Here is an 11,785-nt window from a genome sequence, read left to right on the forward strand (position 1 = left end):
TTTGTAGGGCTGTTTTGTGTATATAAAAAAACCAAATATTTTTTAGAAATACGTTATGTAGTAAGTAAAGGAAATTTTATGCATCGTTTTTTTACAATTTTCTCTTACATTTGTGTCAAAAAACTATAAATAATTTAATTAAAAACATTAAATAATTAAAACTTTAACCGGTCTGGAACATAACCTCAAAAAATTAACTTAACTTAATAAAATAGAATCAAAGTTACATGACTTTTAAAAAAAGTACAAAAATTTTTAAAATGGAGTATTTTTAGTAATTTTCAAAATTTTGAAAAAATATTTCGTGGGATTGTTTTTACTACTAAAGTAATACATTTACAAAGGAGGTACCTTAAAAACTTACAATGTCTAGATGTCAAAATAACCATTTGTCCCAAAATCAGTTAACAAGAACAAGTTTTTTTCAGAAATATGACATTTATTTGTTTAAAAAGTAAATAATTTGTTTATAACAAATGTAATTGTTTGTGTTAATAAATTTTTTAAGTTTTTGAAAGAATGTACATATGATATAATTTACTCGTAAAGTTTTGTGCAGCACAAGAGCATAGTCCAGTCTCCTTTTTGTAACTCATTAAGAACACGTTTAAAATTGCAATTGTTAATAACAATTGTAAATTTTAATTTTTACAACAACTGTTTGAATTGGGTAACAAAATATACATAATTTTATCATTAATTAAAAAAAATGTACTCAATATTATCTTTATGCATTTCCGAGTAATAGCTAAAAGAAAATTTCATTACCCAAAAGTTTAACCCCCCTGATTTCAAAAATATAAAAAAATGTTGAAAAATATTTTAGAGGGTAAAAGTATATTCATATATTTATCAAAAGTAATAGATAACTTGAAAATCAGAGACAAAAGTTTTCCCTTTACTCTACGGTTGACACACTTAAAAATTCTATTAGATTACATTTTTATTCATTATGTGTGACTTCGAGGGAGGTTGTTAATTAATTATTTGACAGCTTTTGCGCGTTGAATCTCAAAGGGCGCTACAACTGATGAACTCTAAACTTGAGTTCAGTAGGCGACGCGCGGTCGTCGTAAGAGTATAACACATACATATAAGATCTGGATTCGTGTTGAATGACATTTACTACTAAAAGCAAGGTGAGCACACTTCCGTGTTTATGTTAGCTGATGCATAGTCTACGCCTGAAAAATCACTAGTTAATACACCCTTGCTTGAATTTTAATTAACCCAGTGTACTTTTCATTTACTAAATTTACATACTACAATGTCTTGGAAAATTTTATTTTCAATTATCAACATTGCAAAATAATTAAGAAAGTTTTCAAGAAAATTTCAGAGAGTAAAATTTTTTTATGATAATCACATAAAATGAAAAATATTTAGTTGTAATTTGTTTTAATTAATTATTTCTGATTATTTAATGTATTTTCCAATTTACAAAAATATATTTCATTCATCAAAATATCGTGGTTTTATAGTCACTAATGAATCCATTCATTCAGTCAAAGTAAACATTCATATAAATGTTAATGTATGGTAATGATCTTTATTAATTTTTCTAAAATTTTAATACTAATAAAATATATATATATATATATATATATATATATATATATATATATATATATATATATATATAATTTGTTATCTATAATAATATATATTATTATATATAAAATGTTAAAAATAATAATATTTCAAGTAAACTTCCTTAGCTAAGTATAGTTATATTGATAAAGTTGTATTAACATTGTAGTGAAATTGATTGACTTTAATTTTAGATTACTTTATTATTATTACTTTTCGTTGTTTATCTTAAATTATTACTATTTATTTATTATTATCTTATCTTTATTTAAAGGAAAAATTATGAAACATATTTTATAAATTTATTAAAAACAAAATAACAGAATTTTTTATTCGTTTATTTTACTGTTGCTCTACTCGCAAACAAAACACCTAACCAACTAGATAAACGACAGATTGTCTGATGAAATCTAACACATAAGCTGCAAGTGATCCTTCCTATTGAAATAAATAGCAAGCTGATTTCAAAATGTTTCTACTAAATATTTTATGTTTTCCTTATTCGTTTGTTACATTTTTATTACTTTTTGGAATTTATATTTTTTAAAATAGTATTTAATACAGCTTCAAACTTAAATATGCAAAATAGCCCTTTCTAATAATTAACTAGTTAGTGTTAAACATACCTTAAACAAAACTATTGTTTGAGTGTTTGACTAATTATTTACTTCATTTTTTATTTATATTAAGTATAATTTCAACAAATTATTACAATATTAATTACACAGGACGACACATTTTTTTTAAGGAAGTATTGATGTCTTTTCCAAAGTTCACATTAATAATGTTCGTATGATTGAAAATAGTAAAAAGTCAATTTTTTTTATCCTTGTTTTTATCAAAGTTCAAATTAATAATTTTTCTACAGAAGAATAATTTAATAAATGATATGCATTTTTTCAAGTTAGGAAATATTATTTCAGTCTAGTTTATCTTTTGGCAATAAGTGGTTGGTTTTATGAATTTTAATAGTGAAATATACGTTCATTAAAAATTTCGAGCAATCAATAGGGGCCGATATTTATATAATAATAAATAATATTAATAATATTAATAATTAATATTTTTGACGATAGAATAGTAATTCTATCGTCAAAAATTCAAGCCCAAATATTCAACTTGAATTTTTTTTGCATTTTTCCTTTTCTGTAAACGTTCGGATTTTCGACACTGTAATAATGTTCGTTGTGGACATTAAGCATCCCTTCTCGCGTGAAAAGACTTTCATCCATCCAGAAGACTAACGATGCGTTTTGTGGATTCCTTAATATCCACCATGAAAAACGTCTTCTCGATGAATAGTCATTATCTTCAAAAAGTTGAACTTTTGTGTAATGATATGGGTGCATTTTACTTCTTCTAAGAATATGGTTTACCTTAGTTTTTGATATATTCATTTCAGCTTCAATTTTTTTGCAACTTGTATTAGGGTCTCTGCGAACTTTATTGAGAATTCTATCCTCTAAAATCAAATTTCGCCTTTTATTATTATCACGACGCTCTAATGGACGAAGAGAAATAGATCCAGTTTCCCGGAACCTTTCTTCTAATCTTAAAAACGTATTAAACGATGTCAATCCTTGACCTGCTGCTTCATAGAGTTGACTATACCTTTCTGCTTCTAATCTCGCATTTCTCCCGTTTTCACAAAATATTACAAACATGTCAGAGTATTCCTCTTTGGTGTAATTCATGATGACATAATAAAAAAGTGTATCGTAAATAAAACAAACATTGGACAAGTGTGAGTTGCACTCGCATTGAAATGGCGGGTTCCGTACACTAATGTTAAAATTATTTGCTCCAAAAAAGAAAATTTTTTTTTTAAATTTTCTGAAATAAATTTTTTTGTGATTAGCCTGTAAAAATACACTAGTATACCAATTTTTAGATAATTACCCAGAAAAAAATAATTAGTGGAGCCGTTAGGATTTTCTTTATCTATAAACATAACACATTCAAAAATTACAAGAAAATTTCAAGTGTTTTTGAGATTTGGTTCAATTTTTTTCAAGCTAACCGTGATGAATCAACGCCCTTCAAAAAATGTTTTTTTAATCGCTAAAATAAAATTTTGTGAGCGTGTTAACAGTTTAATGTATAAAATTTTACATTGATCTACTTTTTTAAAACAAGAATCAGTCGAACCACTAATATATTTGTTTATTCACCTTAGAACTCAGAATAAATTAAAGCTTATGTAATAGTTTTAAATTAATTTTAAAAATTATTATTGTTTTGCATATTGGAACGGACATTTAAAATTTCTAAAAAAACAACATGGAATTCGTAATCAGCTGCACCAAAAATCCTGGAGTGATGATTTTCTAATGATTCCGGTAAGTTTTTAAGTTTTTAAAACTATCTACAAATCGTTCTTAAAGGGTTAAGTACCCTAATGGCTATTCTAGAATATCCTACAGACGTGCTAGTTACATACGGAAAACAGGATGTCCTTAAAATATCACAGATTGTTCCTGCAGATATAATAACTTCCAGATACCTTTGGATGTCTGTAGGATATCCTGAATGTCCTTATGCTTTTAGGTTAAATTCACGAAAGAAAAGAAAATGTTGGTGTCGACTAACGAATACCGCGAAAAAAAAGAAATAGAATTTTCGCTATAGTTGTAAATGTTTATAAAAAGAAAGTCCATCGAACATTTGTAAATGACTGAGATGGCAACAAAAAGAGACGGTAAGCTTTTTTGAAATTGAAAATTTTACTCTACATATAGTTTAAAACGTTCCCCGACGAATTTCCTAATCTTGGATTCCTAAACGTATTTTCTTAACAACTACTTTTCCTAATAGTTAATTTTTCCTAAAACTATTTTCCTAAATCATTTTTCCGAACTCAATTTTCCTAAAGTCTATTTTTACTAAAGTCTTTTTTCCGAACAATATCATTTTTCCTAATATAAGGGAAGTGTTTCGGTTGTGGGCACCCTTTTGTTTTTGCCTCATAACATTTGTCCATGCACGGAGAAAAATTTTCTGTTAATGATTACAATAGTCGAACAGTACTGCTCGGATATGTGACCACTTTTCGTAATGCCTAAAGTAGCTTTGTTGTAACAATTCTGTAAGTCGAACGTACTCATTAAAAATTTATTAGAAATAAATACGAACTAAATATAAGTGAGTACAAAGTCTATGTGACTGATTACAATAGTCTACGTTAAAAGGAAATCTTGGATACTGTTCACATTTGTAGCGGTCTAAGGAAATCAGTGATACAGACTGTAGTAGCCTTTACAACAGGACTATTGTAAAATAAGGTGACCGCGGCTGCCTTGCCTTCTTATTTTACTATAGTTCTTCGTAAAGACTACTATTGCTATATTTCTGATTACAAATGACTGTTGTAAAGTTAAAAAAGAAAATTTTTAACTAAAATAAAATTTTTTTGTAATTCATGACTTGCGTAAAGTACGTAAGTTACCTAATTAGTGCAATTTACAATAATTCGTCTATTACGTAACTTAAGTTATTTACGTAAGTTCAACTTACGTTGTTTACGTCTTTCTCGCAAGCGGTAAACATTCATAGCAGTTAGTATATAAGGAAGTTTAAGTCATGTATAAATATGTGTAAATAGCGATCGTTATTATGTTATGCGTTTAGTATTTAAGTTAGATTTATGTACTTAGGGTTTAGTGAAATTGTCTAGTTTAATAATATAATTAATCTTGAAGTGGGTAGTCTTGGAAGAGTGAAATTAATGTGCAATATATGATTAGAAGTCATGAATTACAAAAAAATTTTATTTTAGTTGAAAATTTTCTTTTTTAACTTTACAACAGTCATATGTAATCAGAAATATAGCAATAGTAGTCTTTACGAAGAACTATAGTAAAATAAGAAGACAAGGCAGCCGCGGTCACCTGATTTTACAATAGTCCTGTTGTAAAGACTACTATAGACTGTATCACTGATTCCCTTAGATTGCTGCAAATGTGGATAGAATCCAAGATTTCCTTTTAACGTAGACTATTGTAATCAGTCACATAGACTTTGTGCTAACTCATATTTAGTTCGTATTTATTTCAAATAAATTTTTAATGAGTACGTTCGACTTACAGAATTGTTACAACGAAGCTACTTTAAGCATTACGAAAAGTGGTCGCATATCCGAGCAGTACTGTTCGACTATTGTAATCATTAACAGAAAATTTTTCTCCGTGTAAGATGTTAAGGACTGAGGTATTAATTTTTATTTAGTAGGTCCCCAGACACAGGCTTCGCACTCTTCTACTAAAAGCTACTATTTGATACTTTTTTGACACGAGGCTACTTTTTGACTACTTTTTTTAGCCTAATGCTACTAAAAGCTACTTTTCTCAACAAATAGTCAAATTTAGATTTTTAGTTTTCAAATTTCCATTTAAGAAACGTGTTAAAAACTAAAATCGTTAATGAAAAACGGCCGTCAGTAAGATATTATGGAATAATTTTATCGACATTTACTCAATCAACAGTGACTGATTATAAATTGTGTTTAGATTTTCTTGCAAATGATAATCTTTAAATTACCGTTTTTTCCCGTCTTTGTCCTAATATTTCCCGGTTATATTTGCTCATCAAATTTAAATTTATTTTATTTCGAACATAAATAAATCTACCTACAAATGGTTTCAAAAATTTGTATTAGATTTTTTATGAATAATTACATTCTTTTGACGAGTTTCTTTAAATTTTTTGAAAATAATGTTTTTTTTAATAATTTTAATTAAAAATTTGGAAAATAATTCAATTAAACAATGAATTTTTTCAATTTAAAAAAAAAATCTTGTCTATTCATAATTATAATTGAAAATTTGATTAAATTGAAAACTAATTGAATTTCTGCAAAGAATTTTACTATTTATAAAAGTATTTGAATCCTTCCAAAGAATGTTATGACATATTTAAATGAAAATAATTAAATATGTTTGCGTAGAATTTTATTAAAATTTTTGAAAATAATTGAATTGTAGAGAACAATTTCGCGATTTCCTCGTTCGCGATACCTTATTCGAGAGCATGACAATGAAATTGTGATAACTTAACTACGATACGAATATGTAAATTAGCTAACTACCATGCGGATCAGCTGGATTTCTTTAATAATTTTTTGTCTGGTTTCGTTAGCGATCTACGTAAATTGTTCTTTAATTATAATAATAACGCAGCCTAATGTTTATAACAGTTAATTATTTTTAGTACTTTATATACGAATGGGACTCAATGCCCGTAAATAAATAAATAAATAAATTTAATTATTTATAAAAATAATTGAAATTTCGAGGAGAATTTCAAAAAAAATTTTAAACATAATTGAATTTCTGCGAAGAATTTTATTACTTTTGAAAATAATTGAATTGTTTTTTTAAGAATTTTATGGAAATTTATGAAAATAATTGAATTCTTGTGAAGAATATTTTTCAAAAATAATATTCAAAAGAATTTAGTAAATCTGAAGAATTTTGCTATTTATGGAAATAATTGAAATAATTGAATTCTTTCCACGAATTTTAATCAAATTTTTAAGAATAATTACATTTTTCGAAGAATTTGATTAAATTTTAAAATAATTGAATTTCTGCAATGAGTTTTATTATTTATGGAATTCATTTATAAAGATAATTAAAATGTTGACAGTTTTTTTTAGATTTTTTAAAAATAATTGAATTTTTGTGAAGAATTTTATTACTTTTGAAAATCATTGAATTGTTTTTTTTTAATTTTATGGGAATTTATCAAAATAGTTGAATTCTTGTGAAGAATATTTTAAAAAAATAATATTCAAAAGAATAAATTCTTTGAAATCTGAAGAATTTTGCTATTTATGGAAATAATTGAATTCTTGAGAAGAGTTTTTTTTACAGTTTCTAGAAATAATTAAATTCTTTTGACGAATTTTAAAAAAATTTTTAAGGAAGTAAATTATTTTTAATAGAATGTAAAGAAAAATCAATTATATCAAAAATTTTCTATTATTTGTTAATAAAAATTCAATTATCTTGAAACAACAGAATTAAACAATTTTCAAAATCTTATTTTTCAAAATTTTAAAAAAAACTTTACAAAAATTCAATTTTATTAAAAATTTTGAAATGTGTTTTTTTTTAAATTACACTGAGAAAAATAGAGTTTGAAAAACTGGGAGTCAATATTGAAAAAACTGGACTCAGTCCAGTAAAAGTACATTAATTCATTTCCATCAAGCATCTTAGGGTGTTGCGTATAGTGTATAGAGGGCCTTAGTTCCAAATGTCACTGTAAAGAGCATTGAAACACAGGCGAAGATTATAAGGCGCGCTGTAGTGTGCATAGTAGAGAAACTGGACTCAGTCCCCTACTTCGAAATTTTCACAATGAGGGAACGCAGGCGCGGAATTTGTCAAAATAAATGGCCGACACGACGCGAAACGAGTGTTTCCTTTTATTCACTTCGTCAATTTTATATAAAAAAAACAATAACCAATCATTAAAAAAAAGAAAAATATGTTAAATGCACTCTTTATATATTCACATTCATTAATTCACAAGTTTTCTTCTTCCCACATCTTCATACTTACAATTAACAACTAAATGCATCGGAAAATCTTACAATCATACGGGATTGAACACCTACCTAACCATACAACTAAATATACGCATAATTATAAATCGCACGCTTTTACATTAAGCCTCTCGGCTACGCAATCGATGGGGGAAATTTCCTATTTAAGAAACATCCCTTACCAATGAAATAAATTAGATCATGCGTGGATTTTACTTTGTAATTAATGTAAGTATGGATGTCAACAATATTCATAATATTGAATAAATAATATTGTCAACTAGTTTAAATTTGATACGGTTATTAGAATTTAATAATAAATAAATAAAAAACATTAATTTTTTCTTAATAACCTTGAAACCTTTTTTAAGTTTGACAGTCCTCATGGTAAATTTTATTATTCTTTTTTTTCGTGTACAAAATAATGAATTGACCTTGAATTAAATGTATAATTAATTATTCTCACAGCAATATTTAATAATTTAATGAACTTAACTGCAGTGCATAATAGTTGAGAGTAGTAAGAGTAAGTGAAACGGTAAGATAAGTGAACGACCATTAGTGTGAGAGAGAGAGAATAACTTGTGGTTTTCAAGTAGGTATCTACTTTATGTGCACGGCGTTCATTTTTCGAAAGAACTGGACTGAGTACTATTTGTTCAATATTCGCTTCTATTATTGACTTGTGTTTTGTACACTGCCGCGTTCTTTTAACAATTACATGAGAAAGTAATTTCTCATTCCAATTTTTTATATTCTTATTCCCTCTTAGACTATATAAACAGTCTTTTTTTTATTAGGTGCTTATAACGTCGTATCGACTGCCAGGGTCATTAGCGACGGTTTTACAGTTTGTTTGTTTATTTACATATAATTTTTAACATTGTATATTTAAATTCATTTTCTATTGTTTGTTTTAAATAGATTCTATTAAGTTTATGGTTTCTAACAGTTGTAGAACTTTTTTAAACATTTGGGTTTTACTCAATATTGTTTTCAGTTGGTTTTTTAATTTAAGTCTGTTTTTTATTTCATTATATTTTGGGCAATCTATTAAAATGTGTTTGATAGATATAGGCACTTGACACTGGTTACAGAGAGCTTGTTCTTCTTTTGTTATCAGATGGTGATGAGTTAGATGAGTGTGTCCAATTCGCAGGCGGGTTAGAGTTACTTGGTCCTTCCTTTTTTCCAACATAATTTGGTGATTGTCGAATACGTTGTTTTTTACTTCATGTAGTTTACTTGGTTTTGTTTTCCAATTCTCATTCCAGAGTTTTAATGTTTCGATTTTGAAAATTTTTTTAAGGTCTTGAGCTTCGATTTTTGCTTGTTGATCTAGTTCTACTAGAGTACAGGCAGTCTTTGCTAGAGAATCAGCTGTTTCGTTTTCCGGTATACCAACATGGGAAGGAATCCAAATTATGGTCATATTTTTTCCACTTTCTATTATTTTTGTAGAAAGTTCGTGGATTTTTTGTGTGATGTGATCGTATTTCGTATGATTTTGGATAGCTCTTATACCACTGAGTGAGTCAGAGAATATTACAAAGTCCTTGTGATTTGAATTTCCTATAAGATTTTGTGCTTTTAAAATTGCGTATGTTTCGCATCTGAAGATTGGATATAATTCAGGAAGTTTGTATTGCAAGTTTATTTCCGAGGTGTGGACACTGCATCCTGTTCCTAATTTAGTTTTGGAGCCATCTGTGTAGATATGAATGCAGTTTTGGTATTTGGATTTTAATGTTTCAAAAAGAGCTCTGTACACTATAGGTTCCGTATTTTTTTTATCTTGTTCCAACAGATCGAGGTTGACTTCAGGTAGTGAAATATTCCAGGGAGGGATAGTGTGTGGTCTGGAAATACTTATTTTTTTTATGTATGGTTCAATTGCAGTTAGGTCTTCTTGTATCTTGTAGTAAAAAGGTTTTGGGTAATTTGTAAATTCCCTATATTTTTCTGCATATTTTCCTTCGAAAATGGCATCATAAGAAGGGTTGTTTGGCGTGGAGGCTATTTTTGACGCAATGGTGAGACAAAGATTTTTTCTTCGAAGGTTTAATGGGAGTTGACCTCATTCGCTGAGGATGCTGTCAACGGGACTGGAACAGAAGGCTCCTAGAGATATTCTTAATCCTGAATTATAGACAGGGGATAGTTTTTTAAGTACTTTTGGTTTGGCAGAGCTGTATATGGAACAACAGTAATCGAATTTGGATCTGATTATTGCATTGTGTGTATTGATTAAAATTGTTTGATCTGCTCCTTAATTTCTTTTAGCAAGAGTTTTTATTATATTTAGTTTTCTTTTACAGTTGTTTTTTAATTCAGTTATATGAGGTTTCGAGGTCAAACGATTGTCAAAAATTAATCCAAGTATTTTAATATTTGTTGTTACTGGGAGTATTTGATTGTTTAATTTAAGTTCAGGGTTTCTAGTTACAGTTTTTTCTTTTGAGAAAAGTATGCAAGTAGATTTTGTACTTGAGAATTTATAACCTGTGGTTTCTGACCATTTTTGTAGGGAGTATAAATTTTCTTGCATGATGTCTTCTGTGATTTTAAGATTTTTCCCTTTACAATAAGCTGTAATGTCATCTGCAAAAATGCTACATTTGATGGGGTATTTAAAAAATTTATTGACATCATTGAAAGAGATTAAGAATAGTGTGACACTGAGAACTGATCCTTGCGGCACCCCATTTTCAAGTTGGAATTTACTTGAAAGATGTCCGTTTACTCGCACTTGTATATATCTTTCTTTGAGGAAATTTTTAATGAAAGATAGAATTAATCCTTTTACATTGTTTTCTGAAAGTATTTGAATGATACGATTTCGCCACACCATTTCATAGGCTTTTTCTATATCTAAGCTGACTGTTAGAAGGTGCTGATTATTGGCAAATGCATCACAGATTGACGTTTCGAGATTTAATAGTGGATCTATAGTGCTTCTTCTTTCTCTAAAACCACTTTGATTTCTGTCGAAGAATTTATTTTTTTCTAGAAACCATTTTAATCTCTTATTTATTATTTTTTCTAAAAGTTTACACAAGGTACAAGTTAGTGCCATGGGCCTGTAACTGGTTAATTGGCGTTTATCTTTTCCGTGTTTGAAGATGGGAATTATTATCGACTCGCTCCATAGTTTGGGGAAAACTCCATAGAACCAGATTGTGTTATACAATTTTAAGAGATAAGAGAGAGCTTTGTTGGTTAGATTTTTTAATAAACTATTTGGAATCTTGTCAGGTCCTGGACTTGTATTTTTACATTGTTTCAAGGTGGATTTCAGTTCTGTAAAGGTAATTGGTAAATTTAGAGGAGAACTGTTATTGTCAGTAAGATTGATATCTACATTGTTATTTTCATGTTTATATCTTAAAAATTTTTGGCTGTAGTTTGAGTCACTTGAGTTTTTTTGGTAGACTGCAGCTAGTGCATTCGCGATGTCTATTGGGTCTGAAATAATTGAATTATTTTCATTTAATAAGGAATTTATTTTAAGAGATGTTTGTGATCCTTCGATACTTCTGATCTTCTTCCATATTGTAGAACTGGAGGTGTTGTGTGTAATTTTAATTATGTATTAATCTTCGCACCAAGAAACATGAATACATTAGAATGTGACTCCTTATAAAATTT

General features: G+C 27.8%; 1 protein-coding gene across 1 annotated transcript in view; it reads left to right on the forward strand.

Annotated features, from left to right (window-relative positions):
* The first annotated feature begins 1,122 nt into the window (after nucleotides 1-1,122).
* LOC122503213 (aminopeptidase N) overlaps nucleotides 1,123-11,785 on the forward strand; it is a 120,362-nt gene continuing 109,699 nt past the window's right edge. The window contains exons 1-2 of the mRNA XM_043613674.1: nucleotides 1,123-1,139; nucleotides 3,888-3,929. The gene's annotated coding sequence lies outside the window, so the exon portion shown is untranslated. The remainder of the gene's footprint in view (nucleotides 1,140-3,887; nucleotides 3,930-11,785) is intronic.

This window comes from Leptopilina heterotoma, unplaced genomic scaffold, assembly GCF_015476425.1.
Source record: "Leptopilina heterotoma isolate Lh14 unplaced genomic scaffold, ASM1547642v1 Lhet_247, whole genome shotgun sequence".
Lineage (NCBI taxonomy): Eukaryota > Metazoa > Arthropoda > Insecta > Hymenoptera > Figitidae > Leptopilina > Leptopilina heterotoma.